At 43.5% G+C, this 15,000-nt stretch overlaps 1 protein-coding gene across 1 annotated transcript in view; it reads left to right on the forward strand.

Moving 5' to 3' along the window:
• bnc2 (basonuclin zinc finger protein 2) overlaps positions 1-15,000 on the forward strand; it is a 111,628-nt gene that overhangs the window by 1,075 nt on the left and 95,553 nt on the right. The gene's annotated exons all lie outside the window — the stretch shown is intronic.

Raw genomic sequence — 15,000 nt, forward strand, 5'->3', positions numbered from 1 at the left:
CACGGCTATCGCCAATGCTGCGTTCCCAGAGTCCAGCGTTTTAAGTCTCCACAAAAGTCTCAAGTACAATGTTGAAACATAACTCACATGAGGGGAGGGGATATTTTGAAAGGGAGGGGGGTATTTGGCATCCGTAGTAATGTGCACCGAGGAGGGAGACATCGGGAGAGGTAGAAGGGGGCAGTTCGCTTACAATTAATCACCAGAGCCGGTGTCTCCGTACCATGCACATAATGTTACGCACGCAGGCCGCTCTGTAGCCCCCCTTGCGCAATTACTGGACTGCGCCGAGTTTTAGAGAAACTTTTTTTTTCCTTGTCAGTGAATCGCTCCCCCTTCACTCCATACAGATTCCTGCGAGGCACTTAAAAAAAAAGAAAAAAGAGAAAGAAAGAAACACAGGCCGCATAAGAAAGATATTAGTCTGTTCCGGTTGTTACACATAAACGTAATCAAATACACCGGTTGTATTACATATGAAAGGTGTCGTTGCAATTGTTGATATTGTCGAATTCCCGAGAAAACAGTTTTACACATGTTTATGTCAGTTAGATATTTAATGTTTAACATTTAACTTACACGTTTTTTTTATTATCATTTCAAACACTGCTTCCATCATATGCATATACAAACATATGTATTTTTTCTGAGGCTGCTTTGCAACATGTCTGCATTGTGTATGAGAATGAGGATTTCAAGTTTATTGATCAATCGATCACATTAAGCTCCCTCGCGCTCCTCTCGTGGAAATAAGGCTGCCTCTAACGTCGGTGCATTTGTGCAGGTGGATGCGAGTGTCTGCTGAGACGCGCGTTTGCATCCCCGCTACAAATGCGTGCCGTTGTTCCAGTGTAATCAGCTTTGGGACTCGCTGTTATTCATCCTTCCTCGCGCCACTTAGAAAGGCATCTTACATGTTTAGTAGGCATGACATAAATTCTCAAAAGAAGCTCGTGACAGACTGCTTTATTGGAATCTAACCGATAATGACTTCTGTTTGCAGAGGCTCGTGCGCCCTGGGTATAGAGAGAGAAATGAACGCTTTGTGGTTGAGTTTCAAATCTGTTTTTCTAAGCTCTTGTTTCTCCCTCAGACTCAGTTAAGTGACGTGACGTATAGCAGGTTTTTGACTGTTGTTAGGGCAAATTATTTCGATACCATCGATTTAGACGTGACTGTAGTCTATGAATGATTGTTTGGACAAAAGTGCAATCGATTTTGGTATTGAATAAACCCGATTAACCAAATAATAAATTCACTTGAAGGTCAGGTTGTCCATGGCGTTCAGATTTTAAGTATGTATTATATAGTCGTTTTCTAAGTTAAGTGCTCGTGTATTGCACGTGAAGGGTTCTACACCGTTACGTTGCTGTGTATGTTCAGTCATCATCTGGAATGCACCTAACCGTTCACTTTAGTAAGAATATTTCACACAACTTAATTCTCAATTTATTTTTTTGTAAAACACAAGCATAAAAGGTTTCCGTCAATGCATACTTAAAAAAAAAAATGTATATATATATATATATATATATATATATATATATATATATATATATATATATATATAAATTAACTAAATGACCTGTTAAAATAAACAATTTAACCGAACTGTTAAATTCTTGAAACAATAAAACACTTCATAGTTGATCAGTGTGCGACACGATCCTCCATTTACTTGAAATAAATATGATTTATAAGTTATGTATTTATATGGAATTTTACGAGAACAGTTTTTGTTACGTTTTGGGGATATAATTTTTGATCTATAGGACAGTGTTAAGATTGATAAAAAAAAAAATGCGAATGGATTGTGAATGCGAACAACGAGGGCTCTAACCCGTTCTTATACGTTTTGGAAATTAAGATGATCCACGCCGCAACAATCTCGTAACTACTGAAGCATCTTTAGTTGGTGAAGTGCGGCTGTTAAGTTCGCAAACTCTCTCACAAAAATTCGCCGTTTTCGTTTGTCTCTTGATGCTTTAGATGGTACTCGAAAGCAAAGTTGTTTCTTAGAGATACATAATTTTCCATTTTAGTTGTTTTAACTCGGTGACAGGAAAACGTTCGTCGAGTGACACAAATGCATCTTTACCTGAGCCATAATCTTTCCGTTTCAATGAGATTTTTATGGGTTTACCTCAGAGGATCTCGACAATGTAATGATATATCTTTGCACTGCTCTCTGTAAAGCCTTCCAGTCTGTTTGTTACTGTGGGTTTGGTTATTAATATCGACCTTTGCAAGTTAAACAGCCTGCGGTTAAGTGATACGACGTCCCTAATTGGTCTATCACGACTAATTCCCCGCAATAAACCAGCATTAAAGCATGTCATTTGATTTTATTACGCGCTCCAAATCAAGGGGTGTGGATTAGTTCGGCTCGTAAAACTGTGCCATGCACCCTCGGAGTCAAGTCCCCTCGAGTAGATGCAAGGTCTGAACAAACATCCGGAGAAACCGTTGGGATGCCGACATACTCTGCCGAAGCCCTCAGCTCACTTTCCCCCTTATCCCCCAGTTCCTCAGAGCCCCGGTCCTGTTGCGCGGCTTCTTCTGAAGTTACATGGCTAGAATGATCAGAGAATCGGAGGAACAGCCGGTATAAGTTGTCGTTTCGTGTTTAACCACGGTTAGATTAAATACATCGTTCAAATGACAGATATCTGTTCCTGGTTTCGAGTCTGAAAGCGGAACGTGATTTAGTAAATCCAGTAATCTGAAACATATGTTCGAGCGACATAATAATAATAATAATAATAATAATAATAATAATAATTTCACCAACAACGATAATATATATTTTTTAAAAATATATGTGACAGGTGTACTGTAATAATGTCAAAAAAATCGTTACTCTCCATAGATTGCCTTAAAAAACAGTCAAAAACGTAATCTGAAAAACATCTTATACGCAGTATTTTTATTTTCCGTTGCATAGGAAAGCCGTTCTTAAACTATTTCACACAAGTTCCCATCAACGAAATTAACATCATTTTAGATAAACCTACTCTAACTTTCCAATAATTATATATATATATATATATATGTATATGATTTTAACATTTAATAAAAAGGGAGTGTAAATTCAGTAGACACATAGAGATGAAAACCACAGCTAACCTGTCATCTTCAAAGAGAGAAAGAGCGTCTTTGAGAGGGTGTGAGATCACTCACGTTGCTACACTTTACAGGATTTGTTCAGTACATGGACATTTTACATAGATTCATTTACGCCTTATTTATCACTCACCATCAATTTTATTTGTGATTTTTTTTTTCATCTTTTATCTTTCTGTCTCCTCGTGTCTCTGCATAAGACTCGTAGGGCTAGTGGTACAGAAGCGTGTTGAAATGTTTGAAAAATCATTATTGGAAAAAATATGGACATGGTTTATTGCAAGAGCTCGTTGAGTGGATTTGTACGAAGGCTGCATATTTTCCTCCTACTGATGAACCTCTGTGGCTTTTTTTTTTTCTTTTTCTTTTTTTTTTTTTTTGATGCCTGAAACATTTTCTTTCATGCAGCACACGCAGAAATAAATAACAGATTTTTCTTTGCGTGTTTCTGGCGAGAGAGAACGAGAGAGAATGTTACTTTGCAAGACGTGAGACAAAAAAAAAAGGTTTGCTTTTTCTTTCGCTCGGTAATTGAGTGAATATCGTTCTTTTTCCGTACAGATTAATGAACTGATCATATGCTTACACCTTGATGACTAAGGTGTGTGTGTGTGTGTGTGTGTTTTCAGCATCTGTAAACTATATATCTCTTATGTGTGTGTGTGTGTGTGTATGGGTGTGGGTGACTAAGTATGTGGCATGAATGAACTGTGCATCTTTGCATGTGAGTGTGTGTGTGTGTGTGTGTGTGTGTATGCATATATAAAATCTCTTTTCCGTGTGTGTGTGTGCGTGCGCGCGTGTGTGTATTTCTTCTCCCGTGGCTGGCTTGCATGTGTGTGCGGGTGTGATCTGAGGAGTCTCTTGGCTGGCCCTGGCTATATCAGCAGCAGCAACAGCGGTGGCAACACAGAAAGCAAGACTGGGTGGAGTGCAGCGGGAGAACAGAGGAGGAGAGGAAAGAGAAGAGAGGAGAGGAGACGAGAGGTGAAAGAGGATATGTGGAAGGGGAGACGCCCACCTCCTCTCTCTCTCGTTCTCTCTCTCTCTTTCTCTCTCTCTCTCTCTCTGTCCTCCGTTGATAGGGACTGGGCAAAAGGTTGAGGCCATCAGTGAGTAGCTGGCTCTGCTTATGTCCCCTTCGGCGGAGGGCACTGGTAACAGGAAAGGAGCCTGCGTCACTGGTGTTGGTGACAGGATGATCCCTGTTATGGGGGTCAGGGTTTGAATAGACACCCAGAGCGTCTTGTTAGTAGATGCTCGGGACCCGTTGAGCGAGTTCGCCCCGGCATTTGGGCGGTCATCGCCCCCTCTGGACGGACAGTTCAAAGAACCGAACTGCAACGTCAAAACCCGAAACCCGTTCTGCTCACCCGGTCCTCTGAGCCTGCCCCCTGTCGCCCAAGCCCACCGTGCCTCTCGGGCCCCGAGCGGCTGCTGGCGGGTTGACTGGCGCGTCGACAGGCCGCCCGACTGGCAGGTCTCTTCGCTGGAGCAGGGCAAACCCCATTAAATAATAACCCTGCTAATTATTCAGTCAGGCTGACGATGGTAATCTCACCTGGCTTAAAGATACTCAAACCTGATACTCATACCCCTGAAAAGGCCCAGCCCTGAGGGCAACCCCCTGCTGTGATTGGCTCCTAACGTCTCCGTGCAGTCATGGATACGAAAGGAAGCAGGGGAGGGTGGAGGTGTGGATTGGAGAAAAGGACAATTCTCTCTCCTGTTCGGTTTGAGATGAAGGGGGGAGTTTGATTTTGTTGCGTCGTGGTAAAGAGTGACAGAGTGGAACGATAGAGCAACGGAGTGATGTAAGTCTAGGGGGAGAGAGAGAGAGGAGGAGAGAGAGAGAAGAAAAGTGGAGGGGGGGTTGTGTTTGATAAGTGTGCTTTTAAGAGGAGCTAGTTCATGACCCCTTCCAGATTTGCCCAGTTTGAAGGTGCGGTGAAACGGTGAAACTCTTTCGACAGGAACTGCGCACGACTGACGAGTCACGCGTCGCGCTTCAAATTTCAAATCTACTTTAACTCTGAAGAGACTTTACAAGTCTAACTCTACAATCGCACTCTTTTTGTTTTTTTTTGGTTTTGTTTGTTTGTTTGTTTTTTGTTTCCAAGCGGATTTTAATTTGAGTCGTTCTGTAATCAGCATCTGAATTAATTTGCGGTGGTTACAGCATTTAATGAACATTTGTCCAATGTAGTATGTAGCAGCTTTCCTTTCAAGACCATTTTAATATTCATGATTTAATTCCCTCAATTTCCCTATTTGCAAAGCACCGCTGAAATATTGAGACGAAATTGTCTTGAGAATTATCAGTGCTCTCTATCATTGTGTTTGCTTTGAACGTGATTTTTTTTTAAGCTTTCCTTGTTGTTTTTTAATTTGCTTTTATTACGTTTCCATGTTTTAATGTTGCTGAACGTAAAAACCTTTTGCCTTTCGATTCCTGGTTTTTTTTCGTTTTTTATTTATCTTTAGCATCAGTAAAATTTCATTTCTCACTTACGTAGTGTTCCAATTTTGGAAACCTACATATTCATGTCGGGAAGAGAGAGGGAGAGAGAGAGAGACGGAGAAAGAATGAGTAAGTGAGAGACGGATAGATGGATGGAGAGAGAGAGAGAGAGCGAAAGGGAGGGAGAGTGTGGGGTTTTTTTTTCGTTTTCTGAGGGGAGACGCGGTCCCCGGTGGGAAGGGAAATGTTTCCCTGTTCCTTGGCGTTGGCAGGCAGCCAGAGAGGAGCAGGTTCTGTGCGGTGCTGGGTGTTCGCAACGGGGACGCCTCCTCCGAGCCTTACCTCTGAAGTCCACACGTATTGATCCCGTTTAGAGTTTATTCAGCATCGCCAATGCATCGGCGCTAGTCTTTTGTGTGTGTGTGCGTGTGTGTGTGTGTGTGTGTGTGTGTGTGTGTGTATGTGTGTGTTTGAGCCTTACTCTGAGAATAACCGAGAGTGAGAAAAAAAAGAAAGAGAGAGAGAGAGAGAGAGATAGTGACTATTGTGGTGTGAGTCTTGGTTGTAGGCGTATGGGGCCTGTGATTCCCCCCGGCTGTGTGAAGGCAGCTGATCAATAGCTGACACCGTGTGCATCACTCACAGGGTCATGCCGTGCTGACTCTCTCTCTCTTTCTCCCTCTCTCTCTCTCACTTTCTGTCTGCCTGTCTGTCTGTCTCACTCTCTCTCTCTCTCTCTCTCCTCGTCTCTCTCGCTTTCTCTGTCTCTTACTGTCTCTTTCTCACTCTCTCTGTCTCTTCCTCTTGCTCTCACTCTCTCTCTCCCTCTTTCTTTCTCTCACACTCTCACTCTCTCTGTCTGTCTGTCTCTCTCTCTCTCTCTCACTCACTCTCTCTCTGTTACTCTCTTTCTCTCTCTGTCCTGAGGGGAGGACAGGGGAGGTTCACGTGTGAAAGCTGGAATACATTTCTGCAAGGGAGGTGCGTCTGTGCGTCTGTGTGTGTGTGTGGGGGGGGGGGGTGGAACGTCAAAAAAACGAGCATTGACGTCTCTGGGGCGGGAGGGTGGGGGTGTTAGAGGATAGGAAAACGTTGCCGTCTCTGCTGTGACGGCTAGCGTAGGTCACAGCCATCATGACAGAAGTGTGATCTGCTCTGCCTGCCCCTGCGTGTATGTGTTTATGCACGTGTGTGTGTGTGTGTGTGTGTGTTCGTTCTGTGTTCAGCTCAGGAACGATAAAAATGTGAGACCATCTGTTCGCCTCTTATCAGGAGGATGAGTGGTGAAAGGTAGCTACGCTCGCTTGGGGCATTTCCCATGATTCCTTGTCCCTCACCCCCCCGCCACCACCCACCCACCCCCACCCCCAGCCCACTCCTCCTCGTAGGTACGGCCAGGCACACTGGAGTCCTTACATTGTCCAGAGGAATGCATTTCTATACAACCCTGATTCACACCAAACCTCCGCAGCTTACTTCACCGCACAGGGCAAAGACTGTTCAAACTATCCCCAAAACCAAGACCAGAAACCTTCCTGATTTAACACAAAACAAAACAGAGATTCTTTTTTCTTCACCGTTCACAGAAAACGAGAGCTTATTTTATTAGCCTCAAACCAGTAAAACTGGCGCAATTGTTTTTTGTTTTTGGTTTTTTTTTTGTTTTAAAAAGGAAACCCTAGAAATGAAGAATTCTTTCCTTCCCCCCCTCACTCTTCATCCATAATGAGAACTGGCTTTATAAGTAAACCAGGGGAAAAAAGTCTTAGATTCTGTTTATGAAGAGGCGTCGACGTTTGGTCTTTACCTGCTGTTGTCTGCAGCAGAGAGATTTACCTGTGTTAAAGGGGCTCAGCAATAAGGAAATGGTTTTGGGGTGTGGGGGGTGGGGGTGAGGGGTTGGCACTGGGAGGGTTCTGAATATACGTTTCACTGCACATAATTGTAGATATGATGCAAGCCTATTTCATAAATCCCCTTATGTAACTGCGTGCAGAGACGGAGCACCACAGTTCATAATTCAAACAGGAAATTAATTTCCTCACAACAATCGTATTTAAATTAATTACCATTTAAAACGTCTGAAGATATTCTGAGTGTTTTCTTATCTTGTTTATTTGTGAGTTGTGTTAACAGGCTCGCTCTAATCCGTACGGTAATGATTTATTTGTGACACACTCGGTTTTGGAAAGGCTCTGTTGTTTGAAGCGTTCTCTGTATCCTTGCTTAGAGGGGACGTATGGCATTTTTAGACTGAAAACTCTGACTGGCATATCGCTGTTTCTCTGGCACAGCGTAAAAAAACTGTCACTTGTCCTTTTTTCTTTTTTGTTCTCTCTCTCTCTTTTTTTTTTTTTTTTTGTTTTGTTTTGACTCCAATTTTCACGTCCACGCCAAGTTTTTCATTGTGTGCATTTTCAAGGCCTAAACGACCCTGATCCTAGATAACGTAGCTATTCAAACACACGAGGGGAAAAAAAAAAAAAAAAAAAGAAAGAAAGAAAGAAAAGGGAACTTTTTTCTCTTTTCCAAATCGGGGCTTATTTTTCTTTCTCGGGCTCCTTTCTTTTTGGCCTGAGTGAAAGGGGGAAGTCACAGTTAAAAAAGGGAAACCGCTGTTTCAATAGTCTTAGAGTCAGGATGTCACCACCCCTGGTGTGGCGGTAATGAAGGGACATTACTGCTATTCCGCCCCTCGTTAGTACAACCCCCCCCCCCCCCCCCCCCGAGCGTCTGACACGGCCGGAATGCGGCAGCTGCCATCGGAGCCGCACGCACAACAACCACCCCCACAACACACCCCCTTAACCTGTGAAACGCCCCAGCTACCACAAAACTCATGAACCAAAACAGTCCAACCAAACAGTGTGATATGTACCACACACACACACACACACACACACATATGTGCTCACATGTACATGCACAAGATAGCCAATGGGTATAGACATTTCTCATAGATATATGTGTATGTGTACATACTACACAGACACATATGCATACACACATGTGTAGACACAAATGAAATCTTTTCTAATGCGTGTGGTTAGAGGAAGGGCACTGACTGTTGGATGCTGCTTTCGCTAAGCAACCATAAAAAAAAAACAACAAAACAACAAAAAAACAAAAAACAAAAAATCGGTGCAGTGTTGGCCTCTGGTGTAGTCCTGTGGTCAATCCTCGTGTCCTCTCATCTGAAAGACAACGCTTAAGGAGCAAAGTCGACTCAGGCAAATCAATTTTTGAATCGATTCAGGCAAAGTTTTTAACTGAACAATGGCTTTTTTTTTTTTTTTTTTGACACCGCCACCGGGCGAGGTGACAGGCAGACCCGTGGTTTATTATAAATAATGGACTGGGGTGAAGCCTGTGGAAAGGCTGAGGAAACGAAACAGATAAGCTGTCATGTGACCTGTTATATACACCTGTCACTTAATCTTTTTTTTTTTTTGTCCATCTTACAAAAATCACAGTAACGCCGCTGAGGAGTCAAACCTTTACGTTACATAAACGGCACGGACCCATTCGCAGTCGGTACAAAAAAAAAAGAATTACATTTCACACTGTTATTTTAGAGAAAATTTAAAAAAAAAAGTTACCTACTCTGTTTACTGTTGTTACTTAGAAAACACCCGTTGGTGAAAACACCTGAAACATACCTGAGTGTGTGAACAAGCCTCAACGCTCTAGATTTACCTTGACCCAGGGATCTTTGGCTGTTATTACGGAATTACTGACCACACAATACACTTCCAATGACCCCCCCCCCATCATAAATATCGATCTTTCGCAAATAAAAAAAACCCCTCTTAATTCACCCTGTTCATAAATGTTTTTTTTCCCTGTTGACCTCTACTCAGCACTACACGGAAACCTCTGAAAACAGATGAAGTCATAGGGGTCGTACCCATGACGTCGGCACACCTCTTATCTCATCACTGACGTTATCTCAGTCCAGCCTTTAACCACATCAGAGAAATATTATTGGTACATTTTGGAGACTGGGACTTTTTAAAATTGCATACTCCCATTAGGAGACTTCATTTTGGAAAACAACCAAAATGACAAGACGTCGTGGGTTGATTTCTCTCCGTCCTGTTATTTATTAGTTTCTTTATTTATTTACTTACTCTCTCTAAAGGTTGCTTGTGCCACCACCATATTGAAAAAGAACCAGGCTATTTTAGGTCTGGTCTGCGAGGCTACCTCATCCTTAAAAAAAAAAAAAAATTAAAAAAAAAAAAAAGGGAAAAAGAAAAAAAGGGCAATTTGTCCCATCAACAGAGTACAAGAAAATCACTCTCTCTCTCTCTCTCTCTCTCTCTCTCTCTCTCTCCTCTCAAGGAACAAACCCCGTCATTTTTCAGTTAGCTCCACTCTTCGCCTCTGTCACCATAATTTCGCCCTAATGTTGTGTCTGATTTCCCATTATTATAACTATCAGCGTTATTATTGTTGTGGTTACTTACGAGGATGGATAATGATGGCAATTTCAGTTGTTCCATGCCCAGACCTGCATTTTGCTTCCTTTCTAAATGTGACTGTACTGGAGGATGCAGGGCCCGCTTTAATCGGATGGGCTGTGTCAGCTTTGACTTTGTTCTCCGCTGTAATTATCAGGCTGATGTGATGGGAGGGGAAAGAAAAAAAAAAAGACAGAATAAAAGAAAGAAACGGAGGGAATTTTAAGTGAAGAAGTTATTTTACCCGTCGCAGTGGATAGGCATATGCGCACCCATCTTTTTCCGAGCGGAAATGTGGGCCGTGACCGAGGCTCGCGTAAGGCCTGCCGAAGCCACCGGGAGCTTTTTCATTCGGTTTTTTTGTGTTTGATTCGTGTTCTGTCACATGTCTTATGATTAAATTTCTCTCTTTTTTTACTCTACAAAATAGCTAGGATTAGCAGCAGAAACCAATACGTTGTATGTGTGCTTGTGTGTGTGTGTGTGTGTGTGTGTGTGTGTGTGTGTGTGTGTGTGTGTGAGTATGTCTGACTGTGCGTGTGTGTGTGAGTATGTCTGACTGTGTGTGTGTGTGTGAGTATGTCTGACTTTTTGTGTGTGTGTGTGTGTGTGTGTGTGTGTGTGTGTGTGTGCATGCACGTCTGAGTGTGTGTGTGTGTGACTGAATGTGTCTATGTGAGACTCTGTGTGTGAGTGTGTGTGTGTGTGTGTGTGTGTGTGTGTCTGCGTGTGTGTATAAAGTATGTGCAGGTGTGATGTGGTGAGTTTTGCTGCCTTTCCCAGTGTTTGTGGTCTTGGTGGAGACGTGTATGTCAGCACAGCTGAGACCGGACTACACCCCGTCCTCCTCCTCCTCTGTCTTTACCTTCTTTACACTCCTCCTCTTCCTCACTTTCACCCTCTCTCACTTTTTCCCCCGTCCCCCTACCTCCCTCTGCTTCTTCACATCCTACTGCTCTCCCTCTTGCTGTTGCTTTAAAATCCATTTCTTAAGCTTTTAGAATTTCTTTTTTCTCCCGTGGAGACTCGTGGGAGATGACTAAAATGACTCCACCAACAACCAGATCTGTTGCCAAGACCCCTTTTTAAATGATTTTTTTTTTCTTTCTTTTTGGTAAAACTTTATCTGAATGTACATGGTCGTAAAAACTCGTCTTTGGTGTAAAGCAAAGCACAAACGAATTACATTCGAACTTGTTCTCTGAGGAGGACCGCAAGCGTTCGTTTAACATCCCCCCCCCCCCCACAAAAAAAACCCCGAAACTTTACCCAAAATGACGGCCTAGCGTGAAAATCAGCAACTTCCTTTTCACAAGGGGGGAAAAACAGTGAGAAAAAAAAAATTCCTGAACATGTGCAAACATTTGTTTGCTCTTGCCTTGCATGCTTAAAGATGTTTGTGCAGTTAAATTAATTACATTTAATAGCGACTGTTAAATGCAGCTGTTTAGTGAGTCCAGGACGTGTGCGTGTGTGTGCGGGTGTGTGTGTGTGTGTGTGTGTGTGTGTGTGTGTGGCCCCGTGCTGTCACTGAGATGAACCATACGTTTGCACAGCAGCTCCATTCAACAGGAGGTTTGTTTTATATAACAGTGTAAGTGTGTGTGTGCCTGTGTTTGTGGCTGTGTGTGTGTGTGTGTGACAGAGAGAGAGAGAGAGAGAGAGAGAGAGAGAGAGAGAGTTGTGTGTGTGTGTGTGTACGCATGAGTGTGCGCGTTGTGTGTGTGGGGGTGTATGTGTGTGTTCTTGATTTTACAGAACTCATGGATACCACATGTCCCCACAGTGTAGGCCTTGTGGGCATGTTTGTGTAGTGTGGGGACATTCATAGTTAAAATAAGAAAGTGCCAAAAAAATTGTTTCTTTTTTATGGTTATGGTTATGGTTAGGGTTGGGTTTAAGAACATGAATCTTTATTTACAGTAACATGGAAATCATTGGAAAGGCCTCATTAGTACTATAAGACAAGCTTGTGTATGTGTGTGTGTGTGTGTGTGAGTGTTCCTTTGTGAAACATCCCAAGGCAGTAGGTAAAAGACTGCCCTTGCTTCTTATAGAATATGTTATTCAGTCTCTCAGAGAGTGGAAATTAGTGTTAAATAATTACAGATCATGTTCCACATTAGAGTTACATGGGGCACACACATCATAGGAGGGAAGAGAAAGTTGGACCAGAAACATCCACTGAGATTTATCTCACGGTCACACACACACACTATTTCTCTCTCTCTCTCTCTCTCTCTCTCCAGAGGTGGAGTACATCTCTCTCTCTCTAAGGTTCAGATTATATTCTTTGTATTTTGACCACTTATGTCTTTTTAATTTCTTCACTGGGAAAGCGTTTCCCTCGGGTTGCTTTGAGATTGAGAATGGATCCTCCTTGTCATTAAGAATATAGTGGCTGTAGTTCGTTATGGCGGGTTTGGAATAATTGCTCTCTGCGGTGACGTTGAGATGGAAGCGGTTTATATCTCAGATCTTAGCAAATTAGAGCGCGAACCACCACTGAAGGAGACAGATGACGGTTAACTACGGCCAAATACACTAACCTCCAACGTTTTCGTATCGATTTTATTTACAAATAACCGAATGTCGCTCTATGTTTCTTGTATTGTCAGCTATATGAAGTCTAAACTATGATTTTACAATGTAATACTTGGAAACATTTGTGTTGATTTTGATTTAAATGTTTTAAAAGTCCACGCTGCGTTTCTCAGTGTGTTCATTAGACCACAGCCCCACAGAAGACAAGCGGTACAGAGGAGTTCATTGTCCCGTATTGACGAGCGCAGCGGTCGCGGCCTGGCGATCCATACTGTCAATTAAATCTCAAACAAGCTCATTTGCTCTTGTGATAGACTTGAAATGAACTGGTCACTGTAGCCAGGCAACCGCAGCAGGTCGGAGGTTATGGCCTTGCGAGACATTGGCAGAGTGGAGGCGCACCTCATAACGTCTGTTGCGTTTGTTTTTATGCACAATATTTTCATACCGTCAAAGGAAACAAAGTGGAAAGTCTTGTAAAAGGAAATGAGATATTTGTGTGTCGGCAGTGCGCTTTTGTACATGTGGCTTGCTTTTTAAAATTCTTCACTCGATGTTTTCATTTACATCGCCGTATCCCAACGGCTCTAAGTGCTTGGGGAAAACATTTCCATAAGTGCTTTGTCGGGACTCTTGTCTCCGCGCGATGCGAATGACATCGGATACATCTTAATATTTAATTGTGGTTTCGTCCATGTGATGTTTTCCCGAAACAGTTTTAAAAGAAATCTGCTGCGTTGTATTGTCTTATTTTCAGGGACATTATTTCACACCTTGTTGCTCGCGGGGAGAGAGTGAGGGGTAAAGATTTACCACGCACATCAGCGGGCGGGCGCTCGCTCGCTCGCATTTGCGCGTGTGTATGTGTTTTTGCTCGCGCATCCACACGTCCCAATAAATCGAGAAGCGTCACCGCGTGAGGAGATATATGTTTACCGAGCGCAAGAGGGCAAGCCGTCTTTTCTTTTCCGCCCAACTGATTTAAAGCCATTCAACAAATATGTCACAATGCGTGAAGACGCGGCACAGATTTGCCGGGGTACAAAGAGGGGTCTATAATCATATATGAAATGATGGGCTATCAGATGATAAATTCAATTGATAATAGGCGTCGCGTAATACACAGAAGAGATTAGAGTTGGAAGCCATGTTGTAAATGCTGTCAGATCAGCTAAGAGAAGGCTCAATCCTCGCATTTTGAGAGCCGTAATAGCATCAGCAGTAACTGGATCCTCTGAGAAGCGCTGGCAAAAAGATGTTGAGACGCAAATGTGTATTCCTCTCTCTCTCTCTCTCTCTCTCTCTCTCTCTCTCTCTCTGTGTGTGTGTGTGTGTGTGTGTGTGTGTGTGAAGAGTGAACATGTATAAAGGAAAATGCCCAGAGGTTGCTCCTGGCATTTTTTGGCCACCAGACGCCTGTCACTGCTCACAGAGAGAAAAAAAGTGTGTGTGTGTGTGTGTGTGTGTGTGTGTGTGTGTGCATGTGTGTGTGTGTGTGTGTGAGAGGGTGGGGGCCTTCTGTAACAAAACATGTCACGTAGCACTAATTCATCTGCTCTCATTAGAACAAGGAAGGGACTGCGGGCCCTCTGGCCAGGCCTGTAATGCCACACACACACACACACACACACACGCACGCACGCACGCACACACACGCACACTCCCCTCTCATACACAGGCACGCACGACACTCCCGGGATAGTTTGGGGAATTGAAAATTGCTTTCTCAGGAAGGCCCTGGCCAATTAAGGACCTGACCGTATTGAATGTCAAGTGTTAATTTAGGTTCTCCCTCTCTCTCTCTCTCTCTCTCTCTCTCTCGGTGCCCCCTCCTCCTCTGCTTCCCAGCGGTGGCCATGGACAGGGGTTCAAGGAAAAAAAAAAAAAAGCTGATTGCTTGAAGGACCTAGGGTATTACATGTCACAGACAAGTGGCAAATGTGTCCCCCATTCCACCCTCCCCTTCCCCCTGTCCTGCCCCCCCCCAGCCCACCCCTCCCCCTGCAGCCACCCAGGGGACGGACAAGGGGATTAACTGTACGGTGGCGATAAGAATGGGCGGTTTACTTTGGGGAAAAAAGAGGGGCGTAATCACAACACAGGCTCACAGGAGAAAAAGTGTGTGTGTGTGCGTGTGTGTGTGTGTGTGTGTGTGGAGGTGGGGGGGCCAGAGACTGAAGGACAAGAGGGTGGCTGGGGTTGTGCTCAGGTCAACCCATCTCTCTCTCTCTCTCTCTCTCTCTCTCTCTCCCTCTTTCTCTCTCTCTCTCTTTCTCTCTTTACATTTTTTTTTAAGCTTTCTGGCGTTATTGGAACGACAGCCGAAAGCCACGTTTTTAAAGCCTCAACAGAAAGGAATAGATTTTTGATCGCTCTTTCTCTCTCTTTCTCTTTGGGTGTGTTGAGTTT

Source organism: Chanos chanos, chromosome 11 (assembly GCF_902362185.1).
Source record: "Chanos chanos chromosome 11, fChaCha1.1, whole genome shotgun sequence".
Classification (NCBI taxonomy): Eukaryota; Metazoa; Chordata; class Actinopteri; order Gonorynchiformes; family Chanidae; genus Chanos; species Chanos chanos.